The 20,359-nt window shown below is 36.1% G+C and overlaps 1 protein-coding gene across 2 annotated transcripts in view; it reads right to left on the bottom strand.

The window, feature by feature from the left end:
- grm4 (glutamate receptor, metabotropic 4) overlaps positions 1–12,425 on the bottom strand; it is a 166,011-nt gene extending 153,586 nt beyond the window's left edge. For both annotated transcript variants that reach the window (XM_084127723.1, XM_084127724.1), the window contains exon 1: positions 12,021–12,425. The gene's annotated coding sequence lies outside the window, so the exon portion shown is untranslated. The remainder of the gene's footprint in view (positions 1–12,020) is intronic.
- Positions 12,426–20,359: the final 7,934 nt, after the last annotated feature.

Here is a 20,359-nt window from a genome sequence, read left to right as displayed (position 1 = left end):
GTGCTTTTGTGAGGAAGGTGTGAGGACACGTTCTGTAAATCCAACAGAAACACTATAACTAGCACTTGCTGGACGCCTGCAGAATGTATTCGAGGTAAGAGAATTATGCTCATCCTGGTCTCACCTACAGCGCCATGATTCCCTCAACACAGGTCTGACGTACTTCTTTGGGCCAGGAAAAGATCAGAGAACAGCCCCTGAAGCTGTGCTTCTGCAGAAACACTGATAAACAAAGGAAGAACTGAGTGATATATACAGTGATGGGATGACGCCCCATGGATGCAGCAACCATCTTCATGTACTGCAGCGCCGGAGAGTGAGAATATACAAATCATTAACAACACAGTGTTGCTGAGACATGTAGCCTATGGACTCCAGCAGGCTAGCCAATCCAGAGATGTCTTCAGACACATCTGAATCTGTAACATATCTTCATACAGAGTACGTTCTTCCTCAGAAGGATTATCTCAGATCTTAGTTAGGGTAGACATAATATTTAATTTGACGAGGCTGTGAATGATGTACTGTACAGCAATGTTTTGTCTAATTTCTATTCTTGCTCAGCAACACCCCTTAAAAAGTAATATAAAAATATAAATCAAAGTCAGACGTCCCACTCCATGTCAACAGCGCTGTACTCAGTTGAAATTGGAGTGAAATTATACAGCAAATCCATTACTGTCAATAAAGACACAGACGCTCTTTTAATTTATTATAATTATGTCTACATTAATGTATAGCATGCATTACAAGAAATCAACTACTATAAATGTGTTAACATATGTGAAACAGGACTGTTAAATAAAGTGATACTGATATGACATTAAACGGAAGTTTCAATAGTCTTTTTTTCCCTATTGTGACTTATATATTTGAGTGAAATGGCTTCTCGAATAAGAAAAAATTTAGGGCGGGACTTGATTTTGTACATGAGGAATTGATTGGATGGTTGTGGTTTGCTATTGCTGTGTGATGTCATGTGAGTGACAGGTTGTCCCGCCCTCACACCAGTAAACACATCATCAAAGAAGAGAAGAGGCGTTGCTGCAAAAGGAAGGAGAGGTTATTTTTATTAAAGATTACGAGGGCACAATAATAAAAACATAACAATGTGCACGGATAAATCATTTATAATAAATACTGCAATATTACATTAAAAAAAAATCCATTTGGATTTCATTTAAAATACAACTTCCCTTAAGACACACTAGCTCATAGTTACATTTGTGAGTGTGCATCTTAGTGTGTGAGACACACACACACACACAAAAAGAATAGTGTGTATTATAATGTAATGTTCCTCATAACCAGTCTTTATCATTTCTTTTATGTATAATTGTAATTTTTAACTATTAACTGCTGTAATAAAAATGCTGATTTATGTATATCAGTATGTGTGTGCTGGTTGTGTGGGTACGTGCTCATCTATGGATACTGCATTCATAAAATATAAATATGAGATACTGAATTCAATGCCTGGGGTAGATAAAATGGGCCAGCAACTAAACAGCCTTTTTCATAGAATAATTAGGTTATTTTCCAAATCTCATCACTGTTTCTCATAGAAACCATCACAACATCATTCATAGTTTCTTCTAAATATATCAAGCTTATATTATAACGTTAGCCTCATAGCATAATTGCCTATGTCCTATTTAAAAAACATAGGATGTAGGCAATTATGCTATGAGGCTAAAATAAACCTTAAAAGAAAAGCTACAATTAGAATGTCGGCGACGGCGCACTCATCTTAGGTTTTTCCAGCCTCTGTAAATGGATTGAAATGATTTCCCCTACCCAAATTCAATCAGATCAGTTGATGCATGTCTATTACTATTGTGGCATCTGTTTAAAATAGTATAGATATAGAATCCTATAAAAGAATTAAGACATCAAGATATTAAAATAAATAATAATATATACATGCCTTTGATTACTGTTTTTTGAGAGAGAAAAACTAACAATTTAAGTTTTTTTAAAATAACTTATAATAGTAATTATTATTATTATTATTTCATGGCAATAATGCATGACCTCTTTGGGCTTCTGAATGTGCCACTATGAATTTCTCGTACAGTTTGTGGATACAGAAATTCTCACAGCTCCGGTTTCAGTGAGAAAAAAAAGAAAGGAAAATCAATGGACATTCGGATGTGCTCCAATTGAAATGCTGCCCATTCATTTAGGTCTGATTCAAGAAATCTCTTGCTTTTTCCCACATATTTTTTGAGCCTGCCTTCTGCAGATTTGCGCGGGAGCAACATGCATGCAGTTTAGAGGGAATATTGATGTGCAGCGTGTTCAACGGGTTGTACTCTTGTAGTGCTGAATGTTCAACCGACACTACATGGAAAATAAATCTTTCCAAAAAAATGTACCTTAGAATCTTAATACAGTTACCTAAAGGGACTTTACATCTATCCCTCACAGCATTGATTTTTATTGTGTGAAATTAAAAATGGCGTCTACCCTGACTAAGGTCTGCAGAAGTGCGTGCGCATGCAAAGAGAGAGGCTTGGGAAGAAAGCTAAGGGATTCATTAACATAGGAGAAGCCTTTTTCCTAGTACACTCATGAAAATTACCAGGCTTCATAAAGCAGCTCTGGTGGAGAATTATAGCGCAACCCTTCTCTCTAGGTTGCAGACCATGCATTATTAATTGGGGCAGCTCAAAGTAAATAATTACATCTCATTATCAAAGCTTGGGTTTAGAGTATGGAAGCATGTCCTCTCTATTTCCTTAATGAGCATTGTTAGAGTTGTTAGGTTTGAAAGAGGCAACTCCTCCCCAACTGTGGGTTTGTATAGCGAAATCAGAAGGTGAAAGAGAACAAACTGCCGCTATCAGTTCACCGGCTCCAGTTCGCCATCAGGGCTGGGCTCACATTCAAGGGCTGCTTTCATTATTTTTGCCCCAACTTCTGCCATTCTGTTACATCTAGTGAATTTGAGAGATTGACTCTTGCTTTTTTGCTCACTTCAAGAAGATAGAGGAAACGCAAAGAACATTTGATGTAGGTCAGGAGCATGACTAGACTCAACATGAGGAGCTGAGCCCATGCTCAATTTTAGACATCAGAGATATCGCATGACTCAACTATACTGAAAATGTTCTTAGTATAAAACATTAAATTAGCCCAACAGGCTTGTAAAAAACAAAAACAAAAAAAGGGTCTGGTAATTCTAAAATCGAAATCATGTGGCATTAACCAATATTGATATAACAAAAGAGATTTCCTAATTACATTCAGCAGTTTCTGTTACATACACATACCAGGATTATGTGCCATTCAGAACTGAGTCGAGAATGCTTTTGAATTTCATCTCAGTGACTTCATTTGAATTTCATTTGAACTGGGGTAGCAGAATTGCAATGAAATGTAAGTGTAAGCCAGGGCCAGCACCAAGTTACAAACGAGTTACTGTGTCCAAAAATCAACATGAATTTCACACAACCCTAATTTAAAAAAATATATAAATTATTTAGTTAATTTTAACAACAATATTGACAAGAGAAAGAAAAAATAACCAAAATTAAAATGTTGTCATCATTACCCTAAAGTTGTTCCAAACCTGCATGAGTTTCTTTATTCTGCTGAACACAAAAGAAGATATTTTAAAGAATGTTGCTAATTAAACAGTTGATGGTAGCCATTGACTTCCATAGTAGGAAAAAAAAAAATACTATGGAAGTCAATGGCTACTGTCAGCTGTTTGATTACCAACATTCTTCAAAATATCTTCTTTTGTGTTCAACAGAAGAAAGAAACTCATACAGGTTTGGAACAACTTGAGGGTGAGTAAATGATGACAACATTTTCATTTTGGGTGAACTATTTCTTTAATTGTCACATCACACTTAGAGACAGAGTAGAAAGGGTATTAAAACACAGCCAATAGATATTAAGTTAATTGCAAATAAATTTGCTACAGTATATGTACATAAAAAAGAAAAAGAAAATATGATTCAGGGCTATAGTACAAAAGCCAGGGACTAGTCGTGGTACTACTGTAGGTAGGTCAGTGATTTCATAACAGTCACACTTTGTGGCGAAAGACCTTTTCTTCCATTTAGGGAAGACACATCAAGTGAGTTGTGTGAAAAAGAAAAAAAAAGGGGGGAAAAAATCACTTATCGCAACAGTTCAGTTGACGCACTGAAAGCGCAAGTGTGAATGACGCTCGCTTGCTCTATAAAGCATATAGTGATGTCCGTGTTCCCAGTCACCGTGGATTCGCTTCAGATGGTGGGCGAGGAGCTGATCGTTTTCATTTAACCTCTACATGAGGCCCCTCACCCCTGGAGTCAGAGACAAAAAGGAAATACATAATCTGGCGGCGTGAGATAGGAGGGAGAATATGATCCAATTGGCAGTGTCAGGACAGCGAGTCTTTGGCTGTAAGTCTGCCCCAGCCCAGGAATGAGCATGATGCTGGTGGGCTAGTTATAAATGTGTTCATTTCACACACCATTTCACATGAGGCGCTCATACGGGGGTCCGCCGCTCAACCTGACATAAGGGACCATTCGGCAGACACAAAGTCTCCGCAGGACGTAGGCACTGTTGCACTGCTTTCTTGAATATCTTGAAGGAATATGTAGAATATAGCTAAAATCACTCTGCAGGATTCGTGTGGGCTGGGCTAATAAAGATCTTTGCTCAGGGTAATTCATGCTATGTGGGTAGCAAGGGCAAAGATCAATACAACAGCACAGAATCTCCTCAGGTGGGTTAATGGTGAGTTTTACTCCAGAGGCAAAATTACAGCATACAGTCAATCAGATGATGATAAACTGTTGTATAAAACTGATATTTTGACTGAGTGAATCTTATATTTTGCATTCTTTTCTGATAAAAATCCCATTTTGTATTTGTAACCGGTCCTACTTGACCTGCTCCAAGCGGGATTCGAACTGGCGTCTTCCGGCATGGAACCACAGTCTCTAGCGTCAGTCGCTAGTGCGTCCTTGAGGCCGGGGAGTGAGGTTTACACACACAGCTCTTACTAGCGTCCCTCTATTACACATTACATATGATGATAAAAATTAAAACTTTACATGAATTTCATAATCAGCGTATTTATGTTTACTAGAATAGGTTTTAAATGCTTAAATGTAAAAAAATAAAAACATTATTTTTCACATATTTTACATTGCTGCAGCACCTCTCTTCCTAGGCTTTCAGTAACGCTCTGTTTCGTTCCGGTCTCTATGAAGCCCCTTTTTCCGAAAAGTGCAATGAGGTCTGATTGGTCGGCTGGACTAGTGTGTTGTCATTGGTCAAACACTTTGAGTATCTTTCAGAAATGTCACGCCCCTTAACCTAACCATGAGTTTCAACACACTACTAACTAACTCTTTTTTTTTCTTTTTTTTCTTGTATGCTTTTGATGGGAATTATTTATATGAGGATTATTGTGATGTACGTTGAAGAAAACTGAAGACTACAATTGAGGTGTTTCAGGGAGTTCAGAAACAGTGCTTACTGATATATAGTCAAGTCACCTTGATTTATATTAGTGCTTTTTACAATACAGATTGTTTCAAAGCAGCTTTAAAGTGATTCAATTAATGCAACAAAGATTGTTTTGGCTCTACAGCAGCTCTACAAGAAAGTCCCAGTCTGGTTTAAGTAAGTTCATCATTGATTCATTTTCGTTGTAAAAAACATTAGTTATTAATCATAGTTTAGGGGCTGTTTACATGAATAACTCCCTTTTGGAGTGACTTTGTGCTCTGTAACTGCAGATCTTTTTTTATGCTCAAACATCAACATTACACACTAATTAAAGTTGTAAAGAAATGTAAAAAAGCATAATAGGTCCAGCAGCAGAACTCAAGCTGACATGAAACCAACAGGTTTGTGCAAAACATAATGATCCATACAGTTTATCATGATCTGAGAATGTTCTGGAAGCAATCTAGAGAATTGAGAATTTTATATACAAAAGACCACATGATCAATGTCACAAACTTGTTTATTTGATTAGTGATCAAGAAAACACAGAATATTCAATATTATGTCCTCATCTTTTTTTAAAACTCGTACTCTTAGATTTTCAATATCTTTTGGAGCCCACTGTATATATTCTCTTTCAATCGTTCGATTTGACATTTATAAAATATTTTGATTATACCGATACCATTTCTATGCAGACGATCTCAAATATTTAAAGTGTAACATGATTTATTGCCTCTTCTTAATTTGCCTGTCATTGTTTTTTTTTTGTCACTGTTCTGCCAAATGACTAATGACCATTTACACACCATTTATCACTGTGGGTACCAAAAATATCTTTTTTTGCTTTTCAAGCAAGTCCTAAATCAAGCTCCTCAGTGCAGTCGAGCAAACAAAGATGATTTAACAGAAAATTTGGAGAAAGTGGAGCACTTCTGAAGAGACGCACGTGCCTCGCATCCCGACGGCCATGCACAAACGGGCCTAATGAGTTGGCTCTCACCAGAGAGGTGGACAATACCCTGCAACCATCGCTCTGAAATGAACCGATGCAGAGCGCAAGCCAGACTACTGAGTTCTCTGTTTCATACAGTCCATTGAGTTCCTCTGGGGGGGTACGATCTTGTGCCACAGATCCTCTTACCCAAAACACTACACGGCCCATTTGCTGTAATAGAGCACATAGGAACATTTTTGCTGTGTATGCTGTGGATTGAGAAACACTGTCGGGGACGGCGACGACACTAGTGCTGCGCTCCCCCTAGTCTTCGAGCAGTTGGCCAGGTTCGCCTAAAGCAGATGGTCTGGACTGAAGACACTCAATATGACCCAATATGTCTCATTACACACTTACGCAATCATATACTGAAGCACTGAGCTATTTTCTATTATAACCAATCTCTCTTTTAATGAATATCTAGGTCTTGTTGTTGAGTAAAAGCACCTAAACATCATTACACCGAGATGAATCTAACTGAGAAGAAAATTGCTTGTTTTAAACTCAGTGTGAAAAGGCATTCATTCGCAAACCCATTTTGCATCCATAATGTCACAAATTTACGATGAAACAGGATATTCAAAACGAAATGTAAGACAGGACGTGATTTTATCTATCGGGAAATGATTACATTGTGAAAAGTAAGCATTTTCATACCACGATGGTGCACAAACAATGCCTTAATAGCTATTTGGCTATCAGTTAATATTAAGCAATAGCCAGGACAGCCTATGTGAGCAGTTCAGAAGCTGAAAAAGTTTCAATATTATTTTAATTATAGATTACAAAAGACACATTTTTTTTCAATGGACATCTACCCAATAAGAACAGAAACATGTAAAACTGTTAGTTCACCCAAAAACAAGACAATGAGGTTCATTTTCGTGTCACTTTAGCCATTGAGAACCATTGAGGTTTGTACTCACGTCAAGCAATTAGGTTGAGCATCTGTTTATGATCAATGTTTATATGTGAATGAAATTTCACAATCTTTTTATGAAAGTTTTGAAGCATCAGAGTTTTGGGTAAATAGACTTTTAATGAAGGGACAGAAATCTCTTTGTGTTCCCAAGATGAACGAAAGTCTTATGGGTTTGGAACGACAAAACGACATAAATTGACAACAGAATTAAAAAATGTCGGCGAACTAGCCCTTCAAGAGGGCAAATTTTTATTTTCCCACCACTGACAGAATTTTCCATCATTCATGAGACAATGCTTCCCCGCAGGGTATACAGTTGGGGACGCTATTACACATCTCAGAATCTCAGATCAAAACACAGGCAAAAAGCAGAAAAAGAGATAGCAGATGCATATGTAAAATAACACGATAATTAAACATTAAACAGCATATAAATCAAAATTGTCCAACGTTACTGAATGAAATGTTGACCCAGGTACAGGACTGCAGAGCTTCGGGGTGTTGAAAGAAGCGATCTACTCCATGGCTGCGTTTAAATTAAAGATTTTGTGCCCCTCTCTCGCTAACGTCTCAGTCACTCGGATGTACGTCATTGCTTACATTACACAAGTGCTCACTACTGGTGGAACCCTAGCAATGTGTTTAAATGGAACACCCTAAGCCCTTGATCCCTTGGAATCCGCAATGGAGCCGCAATTTTTCGTGTTGCATTGTGGTCTATGGACCACAGTTAAAAGCACTTCAAAATGGCGGCGGGGATTAGTGCTTAGGGAAGTTTGCGAGTGTTTGTCTAAAAGTGGAGTTAAACGCAGCCCGTATATGCTGTGATCATCGTTCTGAATCCTATCTGGACGTAGTCTTTGACAAAAACACGATTTTCTCAGCTTTTTGTTTAATATGTTGCTTTTTTAATTAAACTTTCCCACATTCAAGTGTTGACTGAAAAAAAAAGACTGCATGAATGGAGATAATGTTTTGTTTGGTTTTGGTTTGGTTTTTAAGAAGAGGCTCTGTTCTTTCTTTCAACATATTGCATGTTCAGATATTCATATTACAAAATATTCTGGAGGCCATGAAAGTTTTGAGAAAATAATCAAAAATGCTGACGGTGACTGGCAATTTTTTTTAAAACGCTGACGGGGAAAGAGTTAATAATGCATAAATCTGACTAATTTTATTATTTCATTTTCCTGACAGCAATTTTTGCTGTGAATCTTCACGGCTAACACGCTTCTGACTTAAACTGTCATGTTGCAGCTTGCATCGCTTTAAATATGCAAGACCTGTTAATATTTGGGCAATGATCTTAATTTAAATTATCTCATGTCACAAGTCTACAGCAGACGCTGAATTTACCCAGCCTGTGAAGGCGAGGGCGAAAAATAGAGGCGAGAGATATCGCAAGAAAAGGAGAGGGGGAGTCTGCATCTGATAAAGTCATGCCACTCTGAACTGTGCTGATGTGAAAAACAGATGTAGGCGATGACCTGCTAAAGGCTATCACACTACACTCAATACACTGTCTCCTCTTCTAGCCCTCTGTGCCAGAGGGTGTCATCAGATAATGTGGGCAGAAAATCCATAAGCAGGAGCCTCTGACACAGGGCTAAATTGAGTCAGAATGTGTTTTTATGCTTAGTCAGTTGGTTTAAGTAATTAAGTTGCGATATCGGTCGAACTTCCTCAAGCAAAGGTTTTTGACCTTAAAGAAGGCCGTTCATTCTCTGGCCAACGATAGCGACTTTAACACATGCACAGAAGCTGGAAAACAGACATTATAATAGTTTTATCCACATGCATGACAAATTTTTCCACATTCAAACTGTGATATTCAATCTAGGCCTGAGCTCTGGCCCTGAACAGCAGGCAACAGATTTAAAAATACAACATTCATAGCATCAGTGAAAATACAAAGACTGAATTCCCACATCATATCACATCACAGTATGATCCCCTGACTGTTGCATTGGAATAAAGTAGGCCTGCCATTAACCACCCTCAGCAATGTTATAAAAATATCCTCATTATCATTTCAAATAAAATGTAAAATCCTCCATTTCTTTATCAAGCAAGAGTTCCGATCCAAAAAGAAGCATCATTATAATCATTTCTGGTAGCCTAATGCCAACCCTCCAACATCAGTAGTCAATCTGAATTACATTTAATCTGAATCTAATTGCAGCGTCATTATCGGTTGTAGCTCGTGACCATTACTCATAAGTAAACTCAAATAAGAGCAAAGCTTTATGGATCTCTGCCAATCTCACAACACAGAAATACCATGAGTTGTTCCTAATACATGGACTTTAGAAAATGGAAGCTGTTCATAGAGTTATTTAGGTGCTAACAAACAGCTTTTGGCCATCTGTCAGCAGTTGGTTACAATATTCAGTAGGAAATAATGACAAACATTGACCTACTGCCATGTATGATAATTCAAAACATATTTGGCATATAGAACAGAATGGTGACAGTAGGTGAAGGAAGAGCATTATGACTTATTTAGTTTATTCAGTCCGCCTGTGTTGTCCGCCGCTCTCGATGGAGATAAACAACGTTAACCGATACAGACTCTCAACCCGGAGGAAACTCAGGGTCAAATGGCATTTACAGAGCATGGGTCCTAAGAAAACGAATGAATAATGTATAAAGCCTAGTGTTTTTTTTACCTTGCAGAACTTACATGGCGGTGCGTGATCAGACTCATAAGGAGTGCAAACGCACACTTCAGCAATTGAAGTCATCCAGTGGCTGGAGAAAAGTACAAAATTTGTCACAGGACAAAACTTTACAAGTTGGCACCGCACCAGTTTTCCTGACTTCCCTATCGGCGTGATGGAAAAGTTCATTAGCTCATTCAATTATGTAATAGAGCCATCTTGGCGGAGTCTGAAATCGCCAGACCTTAGCGTTCCAAGCTAAAGCTCTTTCCATTGCTTTAAAAGCTTCTCTGGACTAATGAAGTCTAAAGAAGTGACTTCATACTGCACTAGGCTATACATACAGAGAGACATGCTTCTCTGTTATACAGCCTTTTTCTACAGCAGGTCCTGATGTTGATGCCCAACCAGAGGCCCCAGAAAACTCTTTTTGCAGTGGCAAAACAGGGAAATGCAGTACTCGGTGCTGCTTTATGATCAATGGGATTGTAGCGCTCTCACAAAGACCCAGGGAGTGAGTCATTGCTGCGACAGCCTCTCCATACTACAAAAGTCAGTGCACTCCATCACACATTGTTGAAGCACATCATGTAGGTGTATGCTTTTACATAGCTGACTCATTATGTCTGACAATGCCATGCCATATGGTATTGTGGAACAAAGTTACAAGTCAAGGCTCTGCGACTTCCATGCAGCCCTCTCTCTCTCTCTGACTGACACCTCCCAACTCCTTTCTTTTACAGGTGTTTTATTGAACTTGTCTCTGGTAATTTCCAGTGGCAATTATAGACACATTTAGATAGCAAGCGCTTTTATTAATGCCAAAACATCCATTAATGGTATTAAGGCATTTGGAGGTTCATACAAACCCATCTAACATGCTGTCTAAACTAGCCCATCTGGTCCAGATGGCCTCAAGGTTTGACATCTGCAAGGCTGATACAAATCTTCGCTTCCTCTAGATCTCCACAGGCTATATCTGGGTCAATGGCATGATGTCGGCATCTATTAAATTATGAAATGATATGTTAAAATGCAACATATCCAAAAATTATTTCTATGATTAAACATGGCTTCAGTTTCTGAATTCAAGTTATTTTGATACTTGTCATCGTGCTTACACTAAAAAATGTAAAAATGTGAAAATGAAAAAGCATAATTAGAAAGATGAAATGAAACTGATGGAAGCCATTAATATATATATATATATATATATATATATATATATATATATATATATATATATATATATATTATGTACCAACATTTTGATGTCATGTAACAAAAAAATACATGTTAAATTTTTGTCCTCAAATTGAAGTCAGCGTGGCATATATATATAGCAAGCATTTTTTTATGCATTATCTTGGTACAAAGATCATATAAGAACTTGTCACGTTCGCCTTAAATTGCATTTTTAAAAGATCTCCTCCTTATCTTGTTCATCCTAATGTCACTGACCCATCTTCTTCTATCTAATTTCTGTAGCTGCAAGTGACCAGGAGATTAATATGTCCGACAGAATTAAGTATTAGCCTATTCTCCGTTAAAATATTCTCATTGCAGTGAAGCCCACCTATCCAGTAAACCTTAATAAAAACATTCAATCTTGACAGGTGATTAGCATATGAATCAGTGATATGCATTCAATCTAAGAGGCGTTGATGCACAACAGAAAAACCTGTTGTTTAGAACAAAGTGATGGGCACAACTTCACACTGCTATTTTCACAGAGCAACGCGGAAAAAAAATCAGATGATCACAGGAAAGTCAGATTTGCCAAAGTACCGCACTACTGGTCAAAATATAGGTTGAAGCCAAACGTCTCACAAACATCGTGCCTGCGCTGTTATTATATGTAAACCAGCAAATGTCGCTATTGAAATCAACAAATCAACATCGACGAAACGAATCGAGCGATGCTTTTCCTGCAAAGAATCCGTGAGAGATGTTCAAAGTTGACCCATTTCCATGCACTCACCTTCTTCTATCTCCTGCCGCTGTTGCCAAACACCTCCAGTGTGATCACCTAAACACAGTCGACTGCAGATTTTTGGGTATCTCGTTAATCGTTTGCTGTACGATGGCCCCCAAATCGACAAACTCCATTCCCCACGTATGGAAATCACACGCAAATCTCCCAAAGCACGATACCAAGTGGGAAAAGCTGTTGCGCTGTCCAGTTAAAGTGGTGCTGAAACGCTCTCGGAGCCGAAGTACTTTCCATTTCTCCAAGTCTCCGTGTTCATTCATTCAATAGAGGCAAATATTGTGCGTCTTGTGTTAGAAGCTCATACCTGAAGAGATAGTAGCCTACTGCACTGAGCATAACTAGAGAGCAGAGCCGTGCTGAGATGTAGGCAGTGCTCTTCATTCGAAGCAGTGTGTTCAACGCCCACACAGCCCACTCCATTTGATCACACACACACACACACACACACACACACACACACACACAACAATACAAATATCTTACAGTATTTTTAAGTTTTAAAAAAAGGACTAAAAAGTTATTAAAATGTATGAACCACTCTATACTTTATGGATAAATGAATTCCCTGAAGGACAACAAATGGATTTTAATTGCTAAAATATAGGTTGGTTTATTAAAATTGTATAATTTAATATACAGAACTGTAAAATATACAATCACCAAAATGTCTCCTGTAAATATTGTCATTGTATCTTTTTACAGTAAAATGATGGTATGCTGCTTTTTTTACCATTTTTACTGTAAATAAAAAGGCTCTAAAAAATAATAAGCAACCATGTTGAGGGGATAACATTATTTTCAGATTATCTAGTAGGATCTTGTTTGATCTCATTAGGATTGTTTCCTTACTTATTTTTAAGGTTTGTACTACTGTATTTTTCACTCTGGAAAGGAAATTAGTTGAATACGCTTTTAAACCCCAGTGTAAATGTCCTGGAGACAATTGTACATTTTCTTGTACATGCAAGATGTAAAATATAAAGCATAAAGATTCAGGGCATTGATAACCACAGTGCAGTGAGCAAAAGAGGAACTAAAAATACAGAATGTCCCGAAGGATACTTTTTTTAAAATATGCCCATTTATGTGTTGCTGTTTTTTTAAGGACACATTTAGTCTCAAAGCACGTCAGTACAAATCTGGGCTTGAATAAAAGGCAGGCAACAACTACTTTTGGATGGTGGTTTAGTGTTGCATTTGAGCATTCTCAAAGGATATTCATTGTGAATTCTTAATTCTAATTTATTCACATAATTCCTTCAATGTCAGTGTCTTCCAAACCATTTCCCCAAGGGGCTTGTGATTATAAAATCATTAATGTAGAGTGCATAATATACTGATATCTTTCTATTGTTAATTTGCTGCTCGTGTTATTTATAAAGGCAGACTGACATTTTAGGTTAAACCCTCTTCACAGTACAATGTATCAGTTTTCCGCAGATAATTTTTTATTTAAATGTATTAATTGAAACTCATGCAAAGTAATTTATAACAGTCAAACTTACATCAGTGGACATAAAGAATGAGTTGCAGACCCTTCGAGCTTGATATGGACTATTGTTTTCTGGTGTGTCAAGACAAAGAAAAAATCAGATATATACCTAATTGCTTATTAAATGTTTTTCTTATTCATTCTAGTCCCTTTATTGCTCCTTGCATCTGCATTTAATTCTGTGGATTTGTATAAATGTTTTACTGAGGACATTTGGCATTACCTCTTGTTCCATTCAGCTATAATTGAATATGAGTAAAGCTAAGACAGTTAATGGTAATTCTCCAATTAAGTTTTAAACTGTCCAAAATTCAGAGCTTATTGGCGTTTTGGGAAATCTCCGAGATAAGTGTAATTTTTAAATGGTACACTAGCACTACCTAGTGGAGAGAAATGCTTACTTATGGTCAACATTCATTTTTTACTGCCATTTCCACATACCAAAAACAGAAAATATCGTTTGTCCTTTTATCACCTGAAAAAACAAAAAACAATATGTAATATATTTGTAATTTGCAAATACAATATAAATGTGTATATAAATACATGTTTTATATTTATAGATATGCTATATAAACATGTCTTTTTTTTGTATATATAAAATAACCAACTTTCCACTTTTCCTTGTCACCAACAAGCTTCTATTATTCCTCCTAAGTATGATAAAAAACCACCGGTAATAAAGTATCACAAACAGAGATATATTTAGTACAGTCCTGCAGCAGTGTTTTGTCCCTGTCGGACAGAGCCCATGTCTCTTTGGTGTCTAGCCAAGAAGCTTTACTGCTCAGAAGCCAAGCTGCCAAGCCACTGTAGGAACATTGGCCAGCGTGTTACAGATAAACTCCTCAAGGTGGCAAATTGCAGTGCTGCCAGACTCACTGGCACTACATCCAGTTTTAGTCCATATCTAGTGCTTTTGGATCATTGCTTTACTAATATAGTAAGAAAATGTGGTGTTGTTCCTCCACGTGCTGCCAAAACAGCACTGACCTGCTGAGGCATGGACTGAAGGTGTCCTGTGGTATCTGGTACAAAGAGGTTAGCAGCAGATCCTCCAGGTCCTGTAGGTTGCGAGGTGAGCCGGCATTCACCTTCTGTTTGCTCTGACCTGGGATTTAATTGCCCTTGTGCATCGATGAGCATTGGGCGCCCAACACCCTGTCGCTGGTTTGTGTTTTGCTCGTCCTCGGACCACTGTTGTTAAATTCTCACCCCTGATGACCGGGAGCAACCCACAAGCCTTGCCGTGTCAGAGATCCTCTGACCCAGTCGCCTTGCCATAACAATCCGGCCCTTGTCAAAGTCACTCAGATCTTTATTCCTGAACCTTTTATACTGAAACCAACACATTGATTACAAGAACTGATTGTTTGCTTGCCATCTAATCTACCAGACCTTAATATGTGACCTTGTTAGGAGATGATCATCAATATTCGCTTCACCTCTGACTGGTCATAATGTTTTGGCTCATCAGTGTGTATGAGTAATAAGGCCTCTTCATGTTAAGGCTTTGTATTTTACAAGGTCCTTCCTTCAAACTTAAAAGATATTCTTTCCATTTCTATAACATCTATTTTAATCTGTACTCAATGCACCAACTGCAAAACAAAGCCCTGAAGATAAAGCAGCACAAGGATGGAATGAAGAAAAACAGAATAGGAAAGATTATTTTAAAGATATTTTGTTTTTCAACATACTGCAAGTAAAAGTAAAAATAAAAGAAATATCCAGACGAGACATTGTTCAGTGACATTTAAATAAGCCGGATTTAGGGGACATATTTGACAGGCAGCACAGAAAGATATATACAGCTATAAGATGGATCATAGTGAGGACCCTTCGGAGGGAATAATTCACACTTAGCAGAGCTCATTGGGGACTACAATTATTAACTGACATTTAAATGCCCCTTGCTAATATTATGTTAACCTATACATCACCAGGTCCACGAGGAGGGGATAAATAAAAGAAATGTGCCCACAGAGAAAGGAAGGATGAGGCTAGGCCAGATTGGTTCATGTAAATCAGTTCCAGCTATTTCTTTCTCCAACACACACATACTATATGTATGTCTAAATCTTTTATATTATTGGATCACAAATTACTTTCTAGTACAATAATCATCATACAATTTAGTGACATCAGTCTAATGCAAAAAAAAAAAAAAAACTAACATTGCTAATAATATTGAACTACAAAAAATCGATCACTTACATCCTAGAGGAAAATTTAAACTCCTTGAGCAAACTGGCATAGCATCAAGTACATTTTCTCTGAACACTGTCTATTGCAAAAGTGTAAACTTTAATTAACTACTTCTGCACCATTAATCGGGACCACAAAAAAAAGAACAAAGTGCAGGATGGTGGCTGTAGGAAATAATTCCATTAAATAACTTAAAGTGAGCTGGCAGGCTGATAATGTGAGCAGCTCCAAAGTAAATTGGTTTTCTACTGTTATTTGTTATACGTATAACCCTTGAAAAGGGTGCATCAGTTAGATAACAGCTAGAAAGTGTGTACTAGCCTTAGCCATACAGCAGATCATCATCAATAATCATTTAGAAACTTTTAGATTGTTGGCAGCTCAGTAATGAAATAAATTCAGTCTCACATTCATTGGGTAACTACTGTGACATTATAAACAATGGCCTAATAAATCATAACATACTGATTTTTAGCTACTTTCCCATCATCCTGTGCAGCAAACATTGCTTGTAGTAAGACAACTGTTTACTCTTTGCCCTAATCAATGAAAACATTTCACAATGAGTATTTAAATCTGTAATGTAGCATTGTTCTTGAAGAACAGTCAATAGCTGCATAGCTTCAAACCTGTGAGTTTTATCTTAAAATTCTGCCACCAATCTCCGCTTTGACTGCCCAAGCTTCTCGTAATAACAAAGCGCTCAATGATAAACAGTCTACAATAATTGTATTTTTATGCCCCACGGAACACCAGTTTCCAAACACCACAGCAAAATTAGATTTAGATACTTTCTCCAAAATGTATACTATGGGTTTGTCGTAATGCCTCTAGTCATGATGTCCACAGTGTAGTGTGTTAGTCATATCATTTCGGCACAACAGATGGTGTGGACCACATCTAAAAATAAATAAATAAATAAAAATACACAAATAGTACCTCCCCAGGCCATATAGAAACAAACTAAATGAGTTATCACACAACATTGAGATTATACAGTATCATAATCATAATATATGCTACGAATCATAATATATGTTTTATTTTTATCACTTAATTATTCTTTCCTGAGGTCTATTCTTTCCTATTTTTGCATGAAAAATATAGACTAATATATCATGACCATTTTCTACACAGCAAAAACTCCAGTGTTAAATTTGGCTCCACACTTAAGAGTGTTAAAATGTTAAAATATGAGTGTTAAATTAACACTGAAGCAGTGTTAAATTAATTAGCTAATTAAGTGATTTATTGAGTGATGATTGGCCATTATTGAAGACACCTGATGTTAACAAGCAGAATCACCAAAGGAGAACATCTATTTTAAGTCACAGTTATGATGATCAGTGTTTGCTTTAGTTGGGCTTTTGACCCGTAAACTATTAACTTTAGATTTAGTTTGGCTGTTGTAACTGAGTTATAAAAGCCAGATGAACAAAGAGAAAAGGTGATCAGGTGGTGTTGATTATGTTTTGACATAATCATAATTTGACCTGAATCACAAAACTCATTTAGAGAGTTAGGTTTACCTTGTTGATTACAGCAGCCCTGTGATTCTACAGCATATGATTTTCAGCATTTTCAATGTAATCCAAAATATTTTTTTAAAAGTTGTTCTGATCAAAAGACTTAGAAAAATTATTTTATTTAGACATACTGATATCAATAATCAGCCTGTGAATCTCAACAATGGTGACAATAATAAAGCATGTTGCAGTGCATTCTGGGTGCCACCAATCAAAACCCATTCATGGCTCCCACCATGCATTGCGGATTTTCACCATTGTTGAGATTCACACACTGATTCTTGATGTCTGTGTGTGTCTAAAAGAAAGTTTTTTTTTTTTTTTTATCAGAACAACTTTTAAGAAATCCTTTGGATTATATTGAAAATTCTGGATCTTATGCTGAAGAATCACTGTGATGCTGTAATCAACAATATACATCTAAATTAGAGATTATGCTCTAAATGAGTTTAGTGATTCAGGTCAAATTATGATTATGTTAAAACATAACCAACACCACCAAATCACATTTTCTCTTTATTCATCTGTAACTGAGTTACAACAGCCAAACTAAATCTAAAGTTAAAAATGTAAGGGTCAAGAGCCCAACTAAAGCAAACACTGACCACCATAATGGTGACTTAAAATTGTGATTTTCCTCTTTTGGTGATTCTGCTTGTTAACATCAGGTGTCTTCAATAATGGTCAATCATCACTCAATTAATCACTTAATTATCTCATTAACTTTAACACTGATTCATTGTTAATTCAACACTCTTGAGTGTGGAGTCAAATAAACTCCCAGGAGAGTTAATTTAACACTGGAGTTTTTGCTGTTTACCTTTCTCTGACCCATTGTGTGTGTGTGTGTGTGTGTGTGTGTGTGTGTGTGTGTGTGTGTGTGTGTGTGTGTGTGCGTTTACTTATATCACTTTTGGGTACATTCACCAGAATACACACCGGTAAACTGAGGACCACCCAAAAAATTGAGGACATTTTGTATGTCCTCATTTGTTTGACTATACAGTGGCATTCAGCATGCTCTAAAATGGTGTCCAGGCTTAAAATCTCACTTGTCCCAAAAAATCACTTTTAAGTGATTTGTGTACCTGAAGTGTGTATGCCCCCCCACTAAAGTGTGTATAACACAGCGCCCTCTAGGAGTACTGCACTTCCGGAAAAGATACACACTTCGGGGATTCTGACCAATCAGAGCGCAGGAAGCTACTACGAGAGCGGGAATTCATGATCTGACCAATCAGACGCCAATACGTCATCAACAAACATGGCGGAGGCAAAAAAAATCATGATTAATGAATGAATTGACAGAAAATTATAGATAAATTCCCAATAATTAGTATTTAAATAAAAATAGACTAATTTGCCCTGAGCTGGAGCTCTCGCGATTTATATGAGCATGTTTCTAAACTTTAATCCTCGCAGTTTTGCGCTCGCATCAGAGTCTGCTCTGTGTGTGTGTGAAGATCGCGCTGCTGCCCCGCACCCTATACAGAGACTATACGTTACAGCACGTACAGTAACTTACATAGGAGTTTGTTAATCATATAGGAACGAGTTTGAAGCGGGGAAGGGACAGGCACATTACGTCATGTGAATTTAAAAAGTACATATTTCCTTCCAAAAGCGGATCGAGGGACAATTGTTTAAATCTGTCAATATGTGTGATGATTTATTCATCTGAGTTTGTTCAATAAAAATACACAAGCCACAAAAAGATGTGAAAACATGCAAAAATCGCTTGCTTTTATGAGTGATTTTATTTGTTTTAAGTGTTTTCTCCTACTTTGCGCTCTGCCGTTCCCTGTCATATTATGAGCGATTTCCCTGAGCGGCCGCCGCCCCTCCCCCACCCACCGAGCTGGAGTCCGTTACCACAGCAACACATTCACTTACAGCAAACATTCTTATTATATTATATTATATTATATTATATTATATTATATTATATTATATTATATTATATTATATTATATAGAGGAGATCAGTTACAGCAAACATTCTCTTTATATTATATTATATTATATAGAGGAGAGCAGTTACTGCAAACATTCTCTTTATATTATATTATATTATATTATATTATATTATATTATATTATATTATATTATATTATATTATATTATATTTATTGTATTATATAGAGGAGAGCAGTTACAGCAAACATTCTCTTTACATTATATTATATTATATTATATTATATTATATTATATTATATTATATTATATTATATTATATTATATTATATTATATAGAGGAGAGCAGTTACTGCAAACATTCTCTTTATATTATATTATATTATATTATATTGTATTATATAGAGGAGATCAGTTACTGCAAACATTCTCTTTATATTATATTATATTATATTATATTATATAGAGGAGAGCAGTTACTGCAAACATTCTCATATTATATTATATTATATTATATAGAGGAGAGCAGTTACTGCAAACATTCTCATATTATATTATATTATATTATATTATATTATATTATATTATATTATATTATATTATATTATATTATATTATATTATATTATATTATATTATATTATATAGAGGAGAGCAGTTACTGCAAACATTCTCATATTATATTATATTATATTATATTATATTATATTATATTATATTATATTATATTATATTATATTATATTATATAGAGGAGAGCAGTTACTGCAAACATTCTCATATTATATTATATTATATTATATTATATTATATTATATTATATTATATTATATTATATTATATTATATTATATTATATAGAGGAGAGCAATTACTGCAAACATTCTCTTTATATTAACGTATATTATATTATATTATATAGAGGAGATCAGCTACAGCAAACATTCTCTTTATATTGTATTATATTATATTATATTATTATATTATATAGAGGAGATCAGTTACTGCAAACATTCTCTTTATATTATATTATATAAAGGAGAGCAGTTACAGCAACAATTCTAATGATACTATATTATTATATTAATTATATTACAGTTTTTCTCAGTTGCTTTGGTGCATTTCTCAGATCACAACTAAAATTCTTACTTGTTCAATCTCCACATTATCTACTTGTGCACCTCATAAAAG

The sequence above is a fragment of the Abramis brama genome (assembly GCF_963993115.1).
Source record: "Abramis brama genome assembly, chromosome: 11".
Lineage (NCBI taxonomy): Eukaryota > Metazoa > Chordata > Actinopteri > Cypriniformes > Leuciscidae > Abramis > Abramis brama.
The sequence above is the reverse complement of the archived record's forward strand: the minus strand, read 5'-3'. Positions and strand labels throughout refer to the sequence as shown.